At 41.8% G+C, this 16358-nt stretch overlaps 1 long non-coding RNA gene across 1 annotated transcript in view; it reads left to right on the forward strand.

Moving 5' to 3' along the window:
* LOC139030903 (uncharacterized) overlaps positions 1-16358 on the forward strand; it is a 76885-nt gene that overhangs the window by 23421 nt on the left and 37106 nt on the right. The gene's annotated exons all lie outside the window — the stretch shown is intronic.

A 16358-nucleotide genomic window follows, 5' to 3' on the forward strand; every position in this document is an offset into this window, starting at 1 on the left:
GGATATGAAGAAATTGGAATCCTTGTGTGTTGCTGTTGGGAACATAAAATGCTGCAGCCACTGTGGAAAAGAGTATGGCAGTTTCTCAAAATATTAAAAATAAAATTGCTATATGATCCAGCAATTTCACTTCTTGCTATTTACCCCAAAGAACTGAAAGCAAGGACTTAAACAGATATTTGTACACCCATGTTCATAGCAGCTAGCAGCATCATTCACAATAGCCAAAAAGCTGGAAGAAATCTAAGTGTCCACTGACAGATGAATAGATTTTTAAACTGTGGCATATACGACAGAAATTTACTGTATGATGCAGGGAAATCAAAGCCAGTGCTCTGTGATAACCTAGAGCAGTGGTATGGGGTGGGAGGTGGGAGGGGACATATGTATACCTATGGCTGATTCATGTTGATATATGGCAGAAACAAACACAATGTTGTAAAGCAATCATCCCCCAATTAAAAATAAATAAAAGTTAACTAATTAAAATTAAATGAAATTTAACATTCAGCTCCTCAAAAAATGTAACGTATACATACAGAGGAATGTTGTTTAGTCTTACAAAGGGAGCAAATTCTGACATAGGCTACAACATAAAGGAACCTTGAGGACATCATGCCAAGTGAAATAGGCCAGTCACAGAAGGGCAAGTGGTATATGATTTCACTTATATGAAATACTTGAAGTGATCAGATTCATAGGGACAGGAAATAAAATGTTGGTTACAGGGAGAGGGAGGACGGGAGAATGAGGCCTTATTGTTTAATGGGTATGAAGTTTCAGTTTGGGAAAATGAAAAAATTCTGGAGATGCGTAGTGTGATGGTGACATGACAGTGTGAATCAACCTAATGCCACTGAACTGTACACTTAAAGTGGTTAACAGGGGGGCTTCCTCAGTGGTCCAGTGGTTCCCTGGGTGGCTTAGACAGTAAAGAGTCTGCTTGCAATGCTGAAGACCTGGATTCGATCCCTGGGTCGGGAAGATCCCCTGGATAAAGAAATGGCAATCTACTCTAGTATTCTTGCCTGGGAGCTACAGTCTATGGGGTTGCAAAGAGTTGGACACAACTGAATGACTTTCATTTTCAAGATTAAATAAGATTATGCAATATTTACCAAATACCCTAATGATAAGAATCCCTAGAAGTCATTGTTAAAGATACATTTCCAGCTTCAGCACAGACCTGGTGAATCAGAATCTCCAAGATTAAGACTCTGAGAAGATAAAGCAACACTAGGAAAATTTGGAAAATACTGAAAAAAGAAAAAAATTCACGTTAAAACACTTAGTATGCTGCCTTGCCATAGTTAGTGGTCAGTAAACAAATGTACCTTATTTTTTTTTCTTAAATCCTTAACTCCTTTGACCAAATCTCTGTATTACATCCTTTTTCTATTTTACTACCTTCCATTTTTGTATTCCTAATGTCTAAATGATAGTCTGAATCTTCACAAGGGATAAGTGCATCCTGCGAACTGTTGGACACTTAGCCTGATGCCCCAGGAGAGATTCTCTAAGACCCATTGTTGAAGGTGTCATTTAAAAGAGTAAGAAAATTTGCCTCCCTACGGCAAAGGTTGTGGATTAGAATGCCTGCTGGGGCCAGATAGCAACTTCCATGAGTGAGGCAGGCCCTGCTGGTATTGTAGAGTTCTATTGAGTGCCTGGCATTTTGGAAGGAAAACCTGTGTGTCTATTGTATTCCACTGCATAGAATGCATTTTATGCATTCCACTCAGAGTCTGCCTTTGATTGCTATGTATAGCTTTCCAAGAGAAGACAGAAGCCTGAACTTTTAAAAGGTTATTAGCAAGTTTGACCATTTTTCTTAGCCTTTCGACCCCAAGGTGCCTGTTGTTTTTGTCGTTCAGTCTCTAAGTCGTGTCTGACTCTTTGTGACCCCGTGGACTGCAGCACACCAGGCTTCCCTGTCCTTCATTATCTCTTGGCGTTTGCTCAGATTCATGTCCACTGAGTCAGTGATGCTATCTAACCATCTCAGCCTCTGCCGCCCTTTTCTCCTTTTGCCTTCAATCTCTCCCAGCATCAAGGTCTTTTCCAGTGAATTGGCTCTTTGCAGCAGTTGGCCAAATAGAGCTTCAACTTCAGCATCAGTCCTTCCAATGAGTATTCAGGGTTTATTTCCTTTAGGATTGACTTGTTTGATGTCTTTGCAATCCACGGGACTCTCAAGAGTCTTCTCTAGCTCCACGATTTGAAGATATCAATTCTTCAGCGCTCAGCCTTGTTTATAGTCCAATTCTCAGAAACATATGTGACTACTGGAAAAACCGTAGCTTTGACTATAAGAACCTTCATCAGCAAAGTGATGCCTTTGCTTTTTAATATGCTTTCTAGGTTTGTCATAGCTTTCCTTCCAAGGAGCAAGTGTCTCAAGGTTCCTACCATGGACCAATTCATTCAGTGATGGTTAAGTTTCCAATTTCTCTGAGTCTTAGGGGTAAATGACCAGTAAAGAGAAGTCTTTGCTAGGGACCAGAAGGAAGAGGGATCAGTGAAGATCAGGCCTGGCTCTGATGGACAGGAATTCAAGCCGGGTTGGTGATAGTGGTAGGTAAGGGCAGTGATGATCCTATAGAAAGACCCTTCCTCAGTTAGAAGGCGAGGCTGCTCTGTCAGGCACAGTCTTCTTGGTTGAGAGATGTCCTAATACCTACCCCTCCCCATTTGCTTTTCCTGGGTGGGGCCCTTGGCAGGAATCCACTACAAGCACATCCTAGTCTGGGGGGCTCACTAACACCCCTGGGTGGGGGGAATGCCTCAACTGTGAGGCCACCTGAGGGCCAGCTGAAGGTGAAGGTCTGGAACAAGGAGGTGAGTAGTTAGTGCGACCTTCTTCATTATTCACAACACGAAAAACTAGGATTCCTAAACATCTTTAGTTTCCAGCATTGATTGGGCAATTCACCTGTACCTGTGGCTGAGTTAAAGAATTTAAATGGCCTGTGTTTAATTCTTCTAGCCAGTTCAGAAGGCACTTTGCCACCACTGGAAGTTAGCATATTTTACAAATCAATTAATGAAGGTACCTTGTTCTGTACTTCTTCCCTCACTCTCTCCCTCCTTGCCTCCCTCTCTTCCTCCCTTCTTTTCCTTCCTTCCTTTCTTTTTAGAAAGTTATTGGTCTGATGATCAGGATAACTCAGTGGTTAGTGTCTGACTTTTAGGCAGACATTTGGGAAGTTTCCTCATAATAATCTTTCAGAGAAGAGCAGAAATACAGGTTGTGCAATAGAACAAGCAGCTTTTTCATCAGAGACTTGGATGGAAAAAATCTAAGAAATGCTTATCAAATTTGTGGATAAAGCTTGACAAGATACTAACATATTAGGCAGTGGTATTGAGATCCAAGGTTTCTATGGAATAAGTATTGAGCCTAACAGAATGGACTCCAGTCACACTGAGAACATGCAACTTCATGAAGGGCCCATGCTGATTGCTCTACTGGGAATTGTGAGGCTGCCAGGGTTAATACCATGACAGGCGGCCTGAACCTAAGTTTTGGCTTCCCCCGAAATGATAAGATTCCCTACCTCCATCAGGTAACCTGAAGCCAGCCAATATGCGCCCAGTAAGAAACAAAGGAAGAGCTGAAAAGCCCACAAATGCCCAGGTTTGAAAAAAGCCCACGAAAGTTTGTACCAATAAAATTGCTTTGCAAACATGTAACCAATCCGCTTAAGCCAGCTACTAACCTCTTATGCATACCTTATAAATTTGGGTAACAGCCTCTGCTCAAGGCTTTTCTGACCTTGCGCCACTGTGTTGGTTGCAGCAGAAAGCCCTGACTCGAGCCAGTAATAAAACTTCCCTTTTTGTAAATTGCATTGTCTTGGAAGTTCTCTCTTCCCACTCAGGGATTCAGACATCGGGCAGAACAGGAATACCCTTGATCACTTCCCCTCAGGGATTTCCTTGGCTGCCTTCTTGTTCTTTGAGACCCAGCTTGAGAATTGCAGTCTCTTGTGAACACTTCTCCACTTCTCCCCAACCCGGGTTGACTAAGGATGACAGCCTGACACCAGTAACACTATTGTTCTTCCTTCTTTGTAAACTTTCATCACACTCTGAGGAAAATCAGGTTGTTTTGCTTGTCTTCCCTCCCAATCCCCCTCAACTCTGACCTTTTTGAAAATGGAGCCTGTCGATTTCTACAACCTTAGCACCAATAAAAAGACTAAATAGATATTTAAGGCATTTAATATCTTTGAATGTATGAATGACTTATCCCTTGGTAAAAAAGAAAGTAATACAAAGAAACAAACAACACCCATTTGCATAGTTAAAGGAAAAGGGAAATATGGCTTAGAAGTAGCATGTAAAATTTCAATTTATAAGTAGTGATTGGATGTCAAGGAGACTCATGTGAACTTGTCTGTGCTAGAAAGAAGCACTGTGTTTAGAATGACTGGAGAATAAGCTTGCTCTATGGTGGGAATATTCCACTTAGAGTCACTATATAGTCACTATATGGTCCTCATGTCTCAAATGAGCCATAGACCAGTTGTAGTGTATTCAGCAATTTGGAGAAAGATGATTTGGACAATTTGATGACTAATTTCAAATATTTGAGTGACATTGTAAGAAAAGGCAATAGAGTTGCACTTTAGAGATCAAGGGGACGACTGGAACCAGCTGGAACACTTGGCTGGGAAATGAACTATGGGTCCCATGACTTCACTATGGTCCACTCTGCCCAATCGGAGTGCAGTCCAGTCTGCAACAGCTCGGCCACTCAGAGACTGGCTGTGGCAAACAAAGCAATTTAATGATGGAGTTAGGAGTGATGCGTGCTAAGTCATCTCGGTCACGTCTGACTCTGCGACCCTGTGGACTGTGGTCCACCAGGCTCGTCTGCCCATGGGATTCTCCGGACAAGAATACTGGAGCGGATCGCCATGCTCTCGTCCAGGGTAACTTCCTGACTGAGGGATCGAACCTGTGTCTCCTGCAGCTCCTGCATTGGCAGACAGCTTCTTTACCACTGGCACAACCTGGGAAGCCACTATCAGGAGTGATAGTTCTGTTGTAAATGAAATTGTACTACTTTTAGAATTTGGATTTTTAAGCTAATATTTTACATGACATTTTATGAAAGTGGGAATGAACTGGGATGGCTTTTAGATATGTTGCTGGGACAGTGATCAGGTTTTTCTTGTGGTTAAAGGGCAAAGGAAAGTAAAATACAATTCGAGGTGGTAGTGACACGAAATTAACTACCCCCTTGTTGTGACAGAAAATCCAAACACAAAATCCACTATTTAAGTTCCTAAATTCATTCTATTTCTATTTATTTTAAAAGTTTTGTTTATTTATTTTACCTCTGATTGTGGGGAGTCTCTGGCTGCACGTGGGCTCTCCCCAGCCGTGATGAGCAGGACTGCTCTCTAGTTGTGGGGTGTGGGCGTCTCCTTGTGCTGGCTTCTCTTGTTGTGGAGCTCAGAGTCTAGGGCGTATGGGTTGCAGCATGCAGTCTCTAGAGCTCGGGCTCAGTAGTTGTGACACATGGGGTTAGTTTCCTGGCAGTACATGGAATCTTCCCAGGGCAGGGATTGAACCCGTGTCTCCTGCATTGGCAGGCAGATTCTTAACAACTGGACCACCAGGGAAGTCCCCTAAGTTCATTCTAAATAGCTGCTGTTCTGTAATAACAAGGACATTTACCTACAACAGACATTGCTCTGATTTACTACTGGAAAAAGCACTGTTTGGAGGCAGATACCCAACCTGCTGAATACTGAATGTGGGGCTTTAGGCAAGTTCCTTGACATCACTGAATCTGTGTCTTCATTTGTAAACAGGAACCATAGTACCTATCACAAGAGTACCCTTAAAGGTCATATGATATTTTCTCAGCTTGAATGTCTATGCTTAGGCCTCAGTCAGTCAGTCAGTTCAGTGGCTCAGTCATGTCTGACTCTTTGTGACCCCATGAATTGCAGCATGCCAGGCCTCCCTGTCCATCACTAACTCCCGGAGTTTGCTCAAATTCATGCCCATCGAGTCAGTGATGCCATCCAGCCATCTCATCCTCGGTCGTCCCCTTCTCCTCCTGCCCCCAATCCCTCCCAGCATCACGGTCTTTCCCAGTGAGTCAACTCTTCACATGAGGTGGCCAGAGTATTGGAGTTGAACAGCCAGGACTTATCTCCTTTAGGATGGACTGGTTGGATCTCCTTGCAGTCCAAGGGCCTCTCAAGAGTCTTCTCCAACACCACAGTTCAAAAGCATCAATTTTTCGGCGCTCAGCTTTCCTCACAGTCCAACTCTCACATCCATACATGACCACTGGAAAAACCATAGCCTTGACCAGGCAGACCTTTGTTGGCAAAGTAATGTCTCTGCTTTTTAATATGCTATCTAGGTTGGTTGTAACTTTCCTTCCAAGGAGTAAGCATCTTTTAATTTCATGGCTGCAATCACCATCTGCAGTGATTTTGGAGCCCCCCAAAATAAAGTCTGACACTGTTTCCACTGTCTCCCCATCTATTTCCCATGAGGTGATGAGACCAGATGCCATGATCTTAGTTTTCTGAATGTTAAGCTTTAAGCCAACTTTTTCACTCTCCTCTTTCACTTTCATCAAGAGGCTTTTTAGTTCCTCTTCACTTTCTGCCATAAGGGGGGTGTCATCTGCATATCTGAAGTTATTGATATTTCTCTGGGCAATCTTGATTCAAGCTTGTACTTCTTCCAGCCCAGCATTTCTCATGATGTACTCTGCATATAAGTTAAATAAGCAGGGTGACAATATACAGCCTTGACATACTCCTTTTCCTATTTGGAACCAGTCTGTTGTTCCATGTCCAGTTCTAACTGTTGCTTCCTGACCTGCATACAAATTTCTCAGGAGGCAGGTCAGGTGGTCTGGTATTCCCATCTCTCAGCATTTTCCACAGTTTGTTGTGATCCACACAGTCGAAGTTTTTGGCATAGTCAATAAAGCAGAAATAGATGTTTTTCTGGAACTCTCTTGCTTTTTGATGATTCAGCAAATATTGGCAATTTGATCTCTGGTTTCTCTGCCTTTTCTAAAACCAGCTTGAACATCTGGAAGTTCTCGGTTCAAGTATTGCTGAAGCCTGGCTTGGAGAATTTTAAGCATTACTTTACTAGCGTGTGAGATGAGTGCAATTGTGTGGTAGTTTGAGCATTCTTTGGGATTGCCTTTCTTTGGGATTGGAAGGAAAACTGACCTTTTCCAGTCCTGTGGCCACTGTTGAGTTTTCTAAATTTGCTGGCATATTGAGTGCAGCACTTTCACAGCATCATCTTTCAGGATTTGAAATAGCTCAACTGGAATTCCATCACATCAACTAGTTTTGTTCATACTGATGCTTTCTAAGGCCCACTTGACTTCACATTCCAGGATGTCTGGCTCTAGGTGAGCGAGCACACCATGGTGATTATCTGGGTCGTCAAGATCTTTTTTGTACAGTGCTTCTGTGAATTCTTGCCACCTATTAATATCTTCTGTTTCTGTTAGGTCCATGCCATTTCGGTCCTTTATCGAACTCATCTTTGCGTGAAATATTCCCTTGGTATCTCTAATTTTCTTGAAGAGATTTCTAGTCTTTCCCATTCTGTTGTTTTCCTCTATTTCTTTGCATTGATCACTGAGGAAGGCTTCTTATCTCTCCTTGCTATTCTTTGGAACTCTGCATTCAAAGGGGAATATCTTTCCTTTTCTCCTTTGCTTTTCGCTTCTCTTCTTTTCACAGCTATTTGTAAGGCCTCCTCAGACAACCATTTTGCCTTTTTACATTTCTTTTCCATGGGGATTGTCTTGATCCCTGTCTCCTGTACAATGTCACGAACCTCTGTCCATAGTTCATCAGGCTGTCTATCAGATCTAGTCCCTTAAATCTATTTCTCACTTCCACTGTATAGTCATAAAGGATTTGATTTAGGTCATACCTGAATGGTCTAGTGGTTTTCCCCACTTTCATCAGTTTAAGTCTGGATTTGGCAATTAGGAGTTCATGATCTGAGCCACAGTCAGCTCCTGGTCTTATTTTTGCTGACTGTATAGAGCTTCTCCATCTTTGGCTGCAAAGAATATAATCAGTCTGATTTCGGTGTTGACCATCTGGTGATGTCCATGTGTAGAGTCTTCTCTTGTGTTGTTGGAAGAGGGTGTTTGCTATGACCAGTGCATTCTCTCAGCAAAACTCTATTAGCCTTTGCCTGCTTCATTCAGTACTCCAGTCTGCTTCATTCTGTACTCCAAGTCCAAATATGCCTGTTACTCCAGGTGTTTCTTGACTTCCTTCTTTTGCATTCCAGTCCCCTATAATGAAAAGGACATCTTTTTTGGGTGTTAGTTCTAAAAGGTCTTGTAGGTCTTCATAGAACCATTCAACTTCAGCTTCTTCAGCGTTACTGGTTGGGGCATAGGCTTGGATTACTGTGATATTGAATGGTTTGCCTTGGAAACGAGCAGCGATCATTCTGTCGTTTTTGAGATTGCATCCAAGTACTGCATTTCAGACCCTTTTGTTGACTATGATGGCTACTCCATATTTTCTAAGGGATTCCTGCCCACAGTAGTAGATATAATGGTCATCTGAGTTAAATTCACCCATTCCCATCCATTTTATTTTGCTGATTCCTAAAATGTTGACATTCACTCTTGCCATCTCCTGTTTGACCACTTCCAACTTGCCTTGATTCATGGACCTAACGTTCCAGGTTCCTATGCAATACTGCTCTTTACAGCGTCGGACCTTGCTTCTATCACCAGTCCCATCCACAACTGGGTATTGTTTTTGCTTTGGCTCCATCCCTTCATTCTTTCTGGAGTTATTTCTCCACTGATCTCCAGTAGCATATTGGGCACCTACCGACCTGGGGAGTTACTCTTTCAGTGTCCTATCATTTTGCCTTCTCATACTGTTCATGGGGTTCTCAAGGCAAGCATACTGAAGTGGTTTGCCATTCCCTTCTCCAGTGTCCACATTCTGGCAGACCTCTCCACCATGACCTGACCGTCTTGGGTGGCCCCACACGGCATGGCTTAGTTTCATTGAGTTAGACAAGGCTGTGGTCCTGTGATCAGATTGGCTAGTTTTCTGTGAGTATGGTCTTAGTGTGTCTGCCCTCTGATGCCCTCTCGCAACACCTACCATCTTACTTGGGTTCCTCTTACCTTGGACGTGGGGTATCTCTTCACGGCTGCTCCAGCAAAGCGCGCTGCTGCTCTTTACCTTGTACGAGTGGTGTCTTCTCACAGCCGCCCCTCCTGACCTTGAACGTGGAGTAGCTCCTCTCGGCCCTCCTGCGCCCGCGCAGCAGCCGCTCCCTGGAGGTGGGGTAGCTCCTCTCGGGCTGGGACCCTGACCTCCGGGGTGGGGTAGTTCCTCTTAGCCGCCGCCCATGACCTCGGGTGTGGGGAAGCTCCTCTCGGCCGCCGCTCCTGCGTTGTCGCAGCCTGGCGCTCTTGGTCACTACCCCTGACCTTGTTCGAGGGGTAGCTCCTCACGGCCACGCTTGGTCTGTTGCAGCCGGCGCGTTTCTGCGCGGTCCGTCGCAGCCGGCACGCTTAGCTCAGTAAATATTTATTAAATCAGAATCATGGGATTGCTGCTTTAAAATAGCAACTATTGTAAGTCTATGAGTAATCAACTCATACTACTGAGAGACGTAGATCTTGCATTTTTGACATTTTATGCAACATCTTATGAAAGTTCTTAGGTGTACTTTCTTTTCTTTTTGCAAGGTTTTTATTCTGAAATAATCGCCAATCCACATAGAGTGGTAAGAAATAATACAGAGCAGTATTGTATACCTTTGACCCCATTTCTCCTAATGGTAATAACTTACATAGCCATAGTGCAGTATCACAACTGGGAGATTGCCATTGATAAAATGAATCAACCTTATTTATATTTTGCTACCAGTTTTTCATGCACTCATTTGTATTTTTGTATACTATTTAGTTCTGTGCAATTTTGTCATATGTGTTGCTGTTGTTTAGTTGCTTAGTTCTGTCTGACTCTTTGCGACCCCATGGACTGCAGCATGCCAGGCTCCCCTGTCCTTCACCATCTCCCAGAGCTTGCTCAAGCGCATGTACTTTGAGTCAGTGAGGCCATCCAACCATCTCATCCTCTGTTGTCCCCTCAGTCTTTCCCAGCATCGGGGTCTTTTCCAATGAGTTGGTTCTTCGCATCAGATGGCCAAAGTATTGGAGCTTCAGTTTTGGCATCAGTCCTTCCAGTGAGTATTCAGAATTGATTTCCTTTAGGATTGACTGGTTTGATCTTCTTGCAGTCCAAGGGGCTCGCAAGAGTCTTCTCCAACATCACAGTTCAAAAGCATCAATTCTTTGGCATTCAGCTTTCTTTATGGTCCAACTCTCACATCCATACATGACTACTGGAAAAACCAAAGCTTTAAATAGACGGACCTTTGTTGTCATATGTGTAGATTCATTTGAAAACATCAGCGTGTTCTGTCTCAAGGATTCCTTGGGCTACCTGTTTATAGCTAGATGCACTTATTCCTTCCTCCAACCTCTGGTTATTACTCATTAGTTCTCCACCTCTATAATTTTGTCATTTCAAGAATGTATACATAAATGAAATTACATAGTATATAATCTTTTGAGATTAACTATTTTTCACTTAACACAATTTCCTTGAGAATCATCCAAGTTGTTGCATGTATCAATAGTTCATTCATTTTTGAACACTCTTACACTGTTGGTGAGAATGTAAATTGGTACAGCGACTATGGAGAATGTTACAGATGCCTTAAAAAACTAAAAATAGAGTTACCATATGACTCAGCAATTCTACTCCTGCATATGTCCAGAAAAGCTGAAAACTCTAATCTGAAAAGATACAGTACCCCTAGTGTTCCTGGCAGAACTATTTACAATAGCCAAAACATAAGAGCAACCTAAGTGTCCATCTACAGATAAATGGATAAAGAAGATGTGTTTTATACACACACACACACACATGCGCGCGCACAAATATACAATGGAATATTACTCAGCCATAAAAAAGAATGAAATGATACCAATTGCAGCAACATGGTTGGACCTAGAGATACTAAGTGAAGTAAGTCAGACAGAGAAAGACAAATATATGATATCACTTATATGTGGAATCAAAAAAATGATACAAATGAACTTATTTACAAAACAGAGATAGACTCACAGGCATAGTAAACAAACTTATAGTTACCAAAGGGGAAATATTGGGGAGGATGGATAAATGAGGAATTTAGAATTAACATATACACATATGTTACTATATATAAAAGAAAAATAGCAAGAACCTACTGTACCTATATAGCACAAGGGATTATATTCAATGTCTTGTAATAACCTATAATGGCAAGGAGTCTGAAAAAGAATATATATATATACCTATGTGTCTGTGTGTGTGTGTATGCATGCATGCATGCCAGTTCATGCTAAGTCACTTCAGTCATGTCCAACTCCTTGCGACCCTATGGACAGGCTCCTCTAGCTATGGGGATTCTCCTGACAAGAATACTGGAGTGGGTTGCTGTGCAATCCAGGGGATTTTCCTGACCCAGTGATCAAACTTATATCTCTTACATCTCCTGTATTGGGAGACAGGTTCTTTACCACTAGTACCACCTGGGAAGCCCATATATATGTGTGTATATATACATATGTATGTGTGTATATGTACATGTATATGTGTGTATATGTACATATACATGTGTGGGTGTGCGTGGGTGCTCAGTTGCTGTCATGTCCGACTCTTGGCGACCCCATTGACTGCAGTCCTCCAGGCTCCTATACCTAAACGTTGAAAATCAACAATACTTCAATAATATAAAAATTCAATACTTTCTATTGTCAATTAGTGTTTAATAATGTTACGTACAATAGTTTATCTTTTCAATCACTGAGGGACATTTCAGTTGCTTCCAGGTTTGGGCTATAGAGAATAATGAAACATCTATGAATATTTGTGTACAGATGTGTGTGTGTGTGTGTGTGTGTGTGTGTGTGTGTGAATGTTTTCACTTGCACTTCATTTTTTAATTTTTTAATTAATTTGTTTGAGGTACTTAGTATCTTTAGCTAATGAATAAGTTAATATAAACAAATTATCATGTGACTAGAGAGCCTGTCTTTGTTGGAGGTATTCCTCTTGTTCAAAGTAGGAATATTTTTTATATTTATGTCAGTGGAATAATTAAATAATAGTACCTGACACACAGGAGCTTGTATATTGGTATATATTATATGTATATATAATGTACTAACATCATGTAACTATGCCAGCTGCTGGTTAGATTGTGTGGCTGTATTTACATAGAAAAGATGTCTATATGCTGAGAAAACACATTTGTTTATAGTCTATCTCCCAAACAACACCCTCTTCCCATTGCAACATGTGCTAAAATTTAATGCGTTATTACAAATAAGCACAAACATTTGCACAATTTCCTCCATGTACCCCCTTCTCCAATTCAAAATGCACGGAAGTGTTAAATAAATAAAGTCCTTGGCACATGCCAAGGCCACATCAATTCTTACTCATCTAGTATCACTAAATGAGAAACTTTGCATGAACAATCGTTGGTAAAGTTACAGCAGCTAAACAATTGTTAAATACTATTAGTGAATCACATATAGTGCTGCTTGCTGCTGCTGCTAAGTCACTTCAGTCATGTCCAACTCTGCGCGACCCCATAGACGGCAGCCCACCAGGCTCCTCCATCCCTGGGATTCTCCAGGCAAGAACACTGGAGTGGGTTGCCATTTCCTTCTCTAATGCGTGAAAGTGAAAACTGAAAGTGAAGTCGCTCAGTTGGGTCTGACTCTTAATGCCCCCATGGACCGCTGCTTACCAGGCTCCTCCATCCATGGGATTTTCCAGGCAAGAGTACTGGAGTGGGGTGCCATTGTCTTCTCCGATAGCGCTGCTTACTAGATGCCAGTCACTGTTCTATGCCAGTGCTGCTTATTTATGTGAACCAATCTCCACTAAAACTCTATGGTGTGTCACTATCAATACCCTCATTTTATTTCTGGGAACACTGAGGCACAGGTCATGAGCAACTTTTCCAAGGTCTCGAATCTGATATTAATAATTGGCAGGCCTGAGATCAACCCAGTCTGGCTCTAGAATCCATCTTTTGACTCCTACACTTCTTGTAAGACTAGAATCAGTAAATCCGAATAAGCCAACACCCCCAAAATATTTTCATTAAAATTGGTGCTCTGGATTCTTCACTTGTCAGAATGGAATAAGAACATACAACTTTCCTTCAACTAAACTAAATTTTTGCAGAACTGTGGTGTAGGCACTCCCGGCGAAAACTTAAGTGCTGCTCACCTTAGAATTAGCCCCATCAGGGCAGGTTCACTCAGGGCGTGTCTGGAAGAAGGTCTGATAAAACTTGATAGTGAGATTAGTCCAAGAGAGAATTAACAACAAGCTTGGTAATTCGAAGTGAGGACCAATTTTGAGTACAACATACTGTTTGCTACGGAGATTTGCTTTTCAGCACGATGCCCATGAATGAATCTCTAGGAGACTGAGGGCTAAAGATAAAACAGGAAAATTCATTTTTACTAAATACTTAGTTGGACATTAAGAGCACGGGTGTCCATTAACAAAGAGTATGGTTCGACGAATGGAGAAATGGATAAGGTGGGTGCAGGCTATATGGAATTTTGGTATATTTAGGGTATTGACATGTTAATAACACTGGTGCATTCAGCTAAACACTGCTTCTGGTACCCTGGGAATACTCAAGATCTTTCATAACAGTACCTGGCAAAATCCAGTGTCTGAGTGTAGGGCTATGATGTCTGAGGTCAATGGAATCTTTGGTAACATGAGACAGTGCTCTGTGTCATTAGGGTACTGTGCCTTGGTGCAAAAATTAGCACCATGGACAGCAGATGCTGGAGGTGTGCTGAGGCACCACCCTCACAGGCTGCAGTCAGTGGGAAGTTCAGCATTAGATACTCCAAACGGTGCTGACAAAGTGTGCAGGAAAAATGGTGGGCAGCAGGTGGAAGCAGAGAGAATGTGTTTATTCTCAGAAAAATTGGGGAATGGGAAGGGGAAATTCAGAGAATGGAGGCTCTCTTAAAGAAGGTAGGGCTACAGCTAGAGAGGTACTGTTTATTACTATCAATGCTGTTGTTATTATTATTTATGTGACTCTGAGACATTGATATTATCAAGAGAAAATCCAGGTTACTGATGTAGTTGCCTTCTCTAAGAATAATTAGGAAGCTTTTTGTCTTGTTTATTTTTAGTATAGTCTAGACTGAAGATGAAGAAAGATGTCTTAGATCTTGAGCTCAACCATATAATGAATGAAAATGTGTTTGGATTCAGGAACAATATTCTACTTTTCCTTTGATTTTGACTGAAGTATAAGAGAGATGCAAAGTACATACTCACAACCAATGTTTCCCCCTGATTTAGAGAATTCTTTAGAAGCTGGCTAAATAACAGAAAATGTTTTGGTTACCCATTGCTATGTAACAAAAAAATCAATCTTAGTATTAATAGTATAAAAAAGCAACCATTTTATTATGCTGTGGATTCTATGGTTATGGAATTCAGACAGGGCACAGACAGATGATTTCTGTAATAGATTTCCATCAGAGAAACAGAACCAGTAGGATACATGAATATTAAGAAAGTTATTGCGAGGAATTGGCTTACATGATTGTGGAGACTGGCTAAACTAGCTGGAATCTGCTAGGTAGGTGGTTAGGAAGGGCAGGCTGGAAACTCTTGGGCAGGAGCTGATGCTGTGGTCCACAGGTGGAATTTCTTCTTCCTCAGGGAAACCTCAGTTCTTAAAGCCTTTTGACTGATTGGATTTGGCTAATGCAAATTGTTCAGGATAATCTTTGTTGTTGTTGTTTTTATATAAAGCCACCTGTAGATGTTACTCACATCTTACCTTCATAGCAGCACATACATTCAGTTCAGTTCAGTTGCTCAGTCGTGTCTGACTCTTTGCGACCCCATGAATCGCAGCACACCAGGCCTCCCTGTCCATCACCAACTCCCGGAGTTTACTCAAACTCATGCCTATCGAGTCGGTGATGCCATCCAGCCATCTCATCCTCTGTCGTCCCCTTCTCCTCCTGCCCCCAATCCCTCCCAGCATCAGGGTCTTTTCTAATAAGTCAACTCTTCACATGAGGTGGCCAAAGTATTGGAGTTTCAGCTTCAGCATCAGTCCTTCCAATGAATACCCAGGACTGATCTCCTTCAGGATGGACTGGTTGGATCTTCTTGCAGTCCAAGGGACTCTCAAGAGTCTTCTCCAACACAGAGTTCAAAAGCATCAATTTTTCGGTGCTCAGCTTTCTTCACAGTCCAACTCTCACATCCATACATGACCACTGGAAAAACCATAGCCTTGACTAGACACACGTTTGTTGGCAAAGTAATATCTCTACTTTTTAATATGCTATCTAGGTTGGTCATAACTTTCCTTCCAAGGAGTAAGCGTCTACATTAATGTTTGACTAAATAAGCAGGCACTGTGGCCTAGCCAAGTTTGGCATATAGAACTGAACATCACTGTTTGTCTCTGCTCCACAATGTTCAGGAATTTAGCCAGAAAACCTCAAATGGCTGGGGTGATGTTGGATGGTGTTCTGACAGGGCAACTGTCAGAAAGCTTCTCTACTCATGAGACTGGTAGCTGACTTAAAGGCTTGGCACAGCAGTTTCTTTCATCTGGAGCTCCTACCCATGGCCTCTTCATCTCGCTTTGGTTTCTCACAGCCTGGTAGCAGAGTTCTGAGATAAACTGAAAAGGAAATGCACTGACAGGCAAAGCATCAAGAGAACTAGGCAGAAGCTGTGTGGCCTTTTCTGATCTAGCTCTACAAATCAGGCAAGATTTAGAACATTATGATATTTATAATATAATATTATAATAGTTATAATAATAATAAATATTATTATATTTTGGAAGAGCAAATAGATTATATTGACCAATGAGAAAGTAAAGTGACATGACTTCCTTGCCAGTCCAGTGGTTGGGACATTGCCTTCCAAAGCAGCAGCTGGTGTAGGTTCAATCCCTGTTGGGGGAGCTAAGATCTAACGTGCCTAGCAGTTAAAACCACCAAAAAATGAAACAGAAGCAATAAAAAAAATCTTTAAAACAAACAAAGAAAAAACCCACTAAAGTGACAAAAAGTATGGGAAGTAAACAATAACCATTGAGTTCTGCTGTAATTTTATTTTTTCTTCCTTTAACTTTAAGCCAAAAGGATAGAAAATTGTAGACTGTTAGTGAGTTAATTATTTTAAATATCTTCAACAAAAACTGTATAGTTTCGCAGTTGCCCAGCA

Source organism: Odocoileus virginianus, chromosome 24, assembly GCF_023699985.2.
Source record: "Odocoileus virginianus isolate 20LAN1187 ecotype Illinois chromosome 24, Ovbor_1.2, whole genome shotgun sequence".
NCBI classification, from domain to species: domain Eukaryota; kingdom Metazoa; phylum Chordata; class Mammalia; order Artiodactyla; family Cervidae; genus Odocoileus; species Odocoileus virginianus.